Genomic DNA, 5,906 nt, shown 5'->3' with positions numbered 1-5,906 from the left:
ACAATATTTATATACGAGTAGTTTGTTTGATTTGTGGTAGACCTGATCAAAGCATGTGCCTTACAGCACACGAACAAGTTCGTTTGAACTGCTCTAGCATGTTGCACCACATCCATGGTTGTCCCTGGCTGCTATATATGTGTACAAATTAACGAGAGCAGACATTTTACCCTGCCGAGAGACAACAGCTACATCGTATTCTTCTCGAAATCAGACATGTATTTGAGGACAGTCTTCTCTTGGGTTCTGCTACTACTGGTGACACTGCTGTCTCCTTCGGCTAATGCCTCCAGCAAAGCAGTAAGACCGATGCTTCCTCCAAGATTTGGTTTTGCTTTTGTCTGCTTACTACTTCTATTTACTCTTTTTTTTTAGAAACTACTTTTATTTACTCCACTTGTTCTGAAATTGTTTCATGAAACCTTTCTGATAAAAATACGCTTCAGCTCTATATTGTGTATATGGGAGAGAAGAAACATGATGATCCGTCCATGGTCACTGCGTCCCACCATGACCTACTAACCTCTGTTTTTGGAAGGTACTAGATGCTAGCTCAAATTGCGTTCTGATAAGTACAGGACACCCCAAAACACAAGTGGTTACTCATTCTTTGTTTTCCTTGAAACAGCAAGGATGAAGCCTTGAAGTCGATAGTTTACAGTTACAAGCACGGATTCTCTGGTTTTGCAGCAATGCTGACCGATTCTCAAGCCGAGACACTTATAGGTAACAATCAATCAAATCTGAGACGGAATCATTCACCATGTTGTCTAGCACTTTTCTTATAAAAGACACGCATACTAGTATCATAATGATACCAGGTACATCAGACTATATACGTTTTTGCCCGCAAAAAAAAAGAATACTAGATACGTTGTGATGCAAAAAGGTTTTCAATAAACAATATAAGAACATGTTGTCTTGCCTGATGGATACAAACTAAGGAACATGTTCCAAGTGTAGAATTCCCGGAAGTCATCAGTGTGGAGCCTAACACTTACCACCAAGTGCACACAACTCAGAGCTGGGACTTTCTTGGCCTTGGCTATGATAACAACCAACAACAACAAACGGGCCTCCTGAAAAAAGCAAATTACGGTGAAGATGTTATCATCGGTGTGGTTGATACAGGTTTGCCATTTTCTCACCTAACTCTAGTTTTTCTGAATAGGGAGATACCTCATGCCTTTGGCTCATCATAAGTGCATCATCAATATACTGGCTGATCCAAGCCTGCATGTGTGTTGTAGGCATATGGCCTGAATCACCAAGCTTTGATGACAATGGGTATGGACCGATACCTGCACGGTGGAAAGGCACGTGCCAAACCGGCGAAGCATTCAGCGCCAAGAGCTGCAACCGGAAGATCATCGGCGCCCGGTGGTACGGCCGTGGCATCAGCACAGAAGCTCTCGAGAGGGACCTCATGTCGCCTAGGGACTTCAACGGCCACGGGACGCATGTTGCATCGACTATTGCCGGCTGCCAGGTGGAGGGTGTGGGCTACGGGGGAGGCCTAGCCACTGGTGTGGCGCGTGGCGGGGCGCCGCGCGCGCGTCTGGGCATCTATAAGGTGTGCTGGGTGGGTGTGGGCTGCCCCGATGCGACGGTTCTTGCTGCCATCGATGACGCCATACAAGATGGCGTGGACGTTCTGTCGATCTCGCTGGGAGGGGGCGCCGGCCACGAGTACCCAGGGACGTTGCACGCCGTGCTACAGGGGATCTCTGTCGTGTTCTCCGGCGGGAATAATGGCCCTGTGCCGCAGACAGTGTCAAACGCCGTGCCATGGGTCACCACGGTGGCCGCCAGCACGATTGACCGAGTTTTCCCCACCCTAATCTCTCTTGGGAACAAGGAAAATTTGATGGTATGTGCGTATTTATTGATGATTTTCAACTAATTATATTCTCGTCTTGTTAAAATAGAGTGCATATTCGTTTTGCCATAATCAAACTTTGTAAACTTTGACCAAATATATAAAAATAATCATCAGTGTTTATATAATAATATCATTGAATCCATCATAAAATGGACTTTTTATATTGTATTTAATTGTTAATGTAGATGTTGATATCTTCTTCTATGATGAAAACTTTTGATAAAAAGAAGATATACCCAATACTCAAAACTCTTGGCCCAAGCGTATAGAAAGATATATAGTAGCTACCATATAAAAATGTGAGCACAAACATGTAATCGTGTATTCTGAATTATAGCCAAGCCCCTCCCATGTCGGTCATACTTAGGAATGTTTGACCTGGGACATACCTAATAGACAGTACATTTCGATATGGAAGATTTAATATGTGCCGTCTATGTGGATTCTTGAGACATACTCTTCAATTTTCCATAAATTTTATTTGAAACGCAGGGGCAATCTCTTTACTACGATACATCTGTGACCAGCTATAGTTTTGAAGACCTTATTTATGCGCGAAGGTATGTAATTATTGAGTAATGGTGTGTATCGGTACTTTGACAAACTTAGCATCATCTCAATAATTTTTGTAGCTGCTCCGCGGCGTCACTTGTGTCGAGCAACATCACAGGCAAAGTCGTATTGTGCTATGCACCAGCCCCGCCTCGGTTATCACTCTTTACAGCCATCAACTTCACCGTGGCAGCCGGCGCCAGGGGGCTAATCTTCGCGCAGCATGCCGACAACGACCTTGACACCCTGGACGCGTGCGATGGTATCATGCCTTGCGTGCTTGTGGATTTCGAGATCGCGCAACGAATCCTATCGTACTGGCGCCTCACAGGGTGCGTGTATATTAGCCTGCACAAACAGGATGAAGAAGACTATCTCACTTAATTACTTAGATTTCTTCTGGAAGAGTTCTTACCCTGATGCCTTGTGTCATGCTAGGAATCCCGTGGTGAAAGTGTCCCCTGCCATGACCGTTGTTGGCAATAAGGTGTTGTCACCGAGGGTCGCCTCTTTCTCGTCAAGAGGACCTAGCCCCTTGTTCCCTGGCACACTTAAGGTGCTCCCTATCTACTTTAGTTAGCTCCGTCCATCGGCCCTAATAGACTGGAGTATCTACTTGCAGTGCTTTTTTACTTACCTACCCTTCCTTGAAATGCAGCCTGACATAGCTGCACCCGGAGTTAGCATACTGGCGGCCGTGCGAGGATCCTACATGTTACTGTCTGGGACGTCCATGGCATGTCCTCATGTGTCGGCGGTCATCGGGCTGCTCAAGTCAGTTCACCCTGATTGGTCGCCTGCAATGCTCAAGTCCGCTATCATCACCACCGGTAGATGCACTCACGAAAAGATAATATTCACTCCTTCCAAAACAATGGCTAACCTTATCCTTGTTTTTTGGGGATATGATAATTGTTGCAGCATCAGTGGTTGATCGTTTTGGTATGCCGATCCAAGCAGAAGGCGCCACAAGGAAGCTTGCCGACCCCTTTGACTTCGGCGGTGGCCATATGGACCCAAATAGGGCTGCCGACCCCGGCCTGGTCTATGACGTGGACACAGGAGACTACATCAAGTTTTTAAAGTGCACCCAGCTTGGATTATCACTAGACGAATGCGAGCAAAACCAGCTCCACCTCAATCTCCCGTCAATTGTGGTGCCAAACCTCAAGGACTACGTTCTGGTCCGACGCACTGTCATGAACGTCGGGCCAATGGAAGTGACTTACCGAGCAGTGGTTGAGGCTCCAGCTGGAGTAGCATTCTCTGTTGTGCCATCCGTGATCAGTTTCACCAAAGGTGGTACCAAAAGCATGATGTTCGAAGTGGCTTTCACGGCAAGGCAGAAGGTGCAGGGTGGGTACACCTTCGGGAGCTTGACATGGCAGTCGGTTGCAACTACCCACTTGGTGAGAATTCCCATTGCAGTACGAACCGTGATACAAGATTTTGTCGCGGATACTTCATAAATCCATCAGTAGTTGTTGTTCTTCCTATGTTCACGTACTTGACTTAGAAGAAATATTTTTTGTACATTATTGTTAAGAAATATGGTCTACTAAAGTACAATCGCACACATTTTTTTTCTGAAAGTTCGGGTCTATTTTTTTTTCTATTGGTTTCAGGTGCACATATATTTGTATGACTTCAGAAGATTGCATATATGATACACACTTACCTATTTGTTTTCTCATTGTTTTCATAACTTTTCAGCCTATCTTTTTTATCTTCCTTGACCCCGTATGGCTCTTTCCATTTCATCTATTTTTATTGAAATAAAAGTTGTGTCTGGATTTGTTTGAAAAATAGAATGAGCTAGCTTTCTTTCATGTTGTGTTAATTATGATGGTGTTAAGTACATGGGCGTGGGTTTTCAAATTGAAAATCAACATTAAGTAAATACAAGTGCACCATAAGTTAGGCTATGTAGATAACAAACACAATAGAAAATAATTGTCATTGATACTGAATAGCACACCTCAAGCAGTTCAAAACCTCTTTTAATGAAGTTTTACCCCCCCCCCCCTTCCCCCCACACACACTTTTACTTAATGGCTGATGGGTCCAAACTCAGGTGGATGAATCACAAGTAGTATAACACCTTTGGTGGACAAGTGTAGATTAATCACCACAGAGGTTGGGCTTTAGAGAACCAAACCAGTGCAAGTTGGACTAACCTCAAAGGTTCCAACGAACAGTTTGAGCCACCCACCTAACAGGTGAGAATCTAAGATCATTTAGCACATTTTTCGTTAGGGATACAACCCATGCAAGGTGGGTTGCTAATCTATTGTTTCATCGTCATGCGGTCGGGACCCCGGTGAGAACTACTCTCTTTTTTAAAGGCGCCCAGTGAGAACTCTATACTTCACAACGTTATCATCGCTGCTACCACTAAGGGCATGGCCAATATTCGGATCATGGTATATCTCAAGTGTGCCTGTGCGACCGTAATTCCAGTTACCTTGTATCATGAGTTTAGTAACTGATTCGTTTGTTCACTAGGCGGATCACCCTAAGATTATGGAACTCCTCCTCACAAGATTACATTCCACTCTTTGGTCCTACTTCCACGTTGCCACAACGTGGTCATCTACACAATTAAGGTTGTTAAACCAGAACTATGCATTATGTTCGGTGGTTCACCATTATCTCATATTATCTTCGATCCTTGTAGATGTCTCCACCTATCACCTGAAGGGCACGGATTCACTAAACAATAGGTGTTATCTGTGTAGGTCATTAGGTCATGTTGCATGGGCCCTTAAATTAGACAACACGCACAGTGATCACCATATTATAACTACTAATTACTAGACAAATTATAAGACCAAAAACACAAATGACGGCATATAAAATAGGCACAAATGGATCTTACTATTTACCAACATCTCCCACGCCTATGGGGAACTACTCACACATTGAAAGAGAATAGCCAATCATCATAGAGAATAATTCTGTCAATACCATATCAATAATACTGTGAAGACCCACAATAAAATGAATGATTCAACAAGTCTCTGTCTGCAAATGAGTATGAATAGAGTTATACACCCCGATATTACAACTTTTAATTCCTCTTACAGCAGTGATGATGAAATGCAACGAATATAGAGGTGGAAGAACATAGCAAGAAAGATCTTTGGCGGTTCTTCTTCTATCTCTTCTCTCTTTCTTCTGGATGGAGCGGCTAGGTCTCTCTCGTGCCCGTGTGTGAGACCAGGTGCAGCGACATGTCTGTGCCATACCCATTTGGCATGGGGACGTATTACTGCTACCTGCCGAGGTTCAAGTTGTCCACTAGCTCGCCACTGCACTCGGCCACTCGTTGCGTCAGATCTCTGCTATCAGCCGAGACGAAGGCTGCAGGAGGAATCGCGGTGGTCGTCGTGCCAGTCATGGCTGTGGTGAAGTTGACCTCGACATGCGTGGAGTGCGGGCTTTCAGTGCCATTGTAGAGGCCACTGGAGGA

General features: G+C 44.6%; 1 pseudogene; it reads left to right on the top strand.

The window, feature by feature from the left end:
• The first annotated feature begins 216 nt into the window (after positions 1 to 216).
• Positions 217 to 3,903, top strand: LOC119306151 (annotated as a pseudogene).
• The last annotated feature ends 2,003 nt before the right edge of the window (positions 3,904 to 5,906 follow it).

The sequence above is a fragment of the Triticum dicoccoides genome, chromosome 5B (genome assembly GCF_002162155.2).
Source record: "Triticum dicoccoides isolate Atlit2015 ecotype Zavitan chromosome 5B, WEW_v2.0, whole genome shotgun sequence".
Classification (NCBI taxonomy): Eukaryota; Viridiplantae; Streptophyta; class Magnoliopsida; order Poales; family Poaceae; genus Triticum; species Triticum dicoccoides.
Note: the sequence above shows the minus strand (reverse complement) of the source record. Positions and strands in the feature narration are given on the sequence as shown.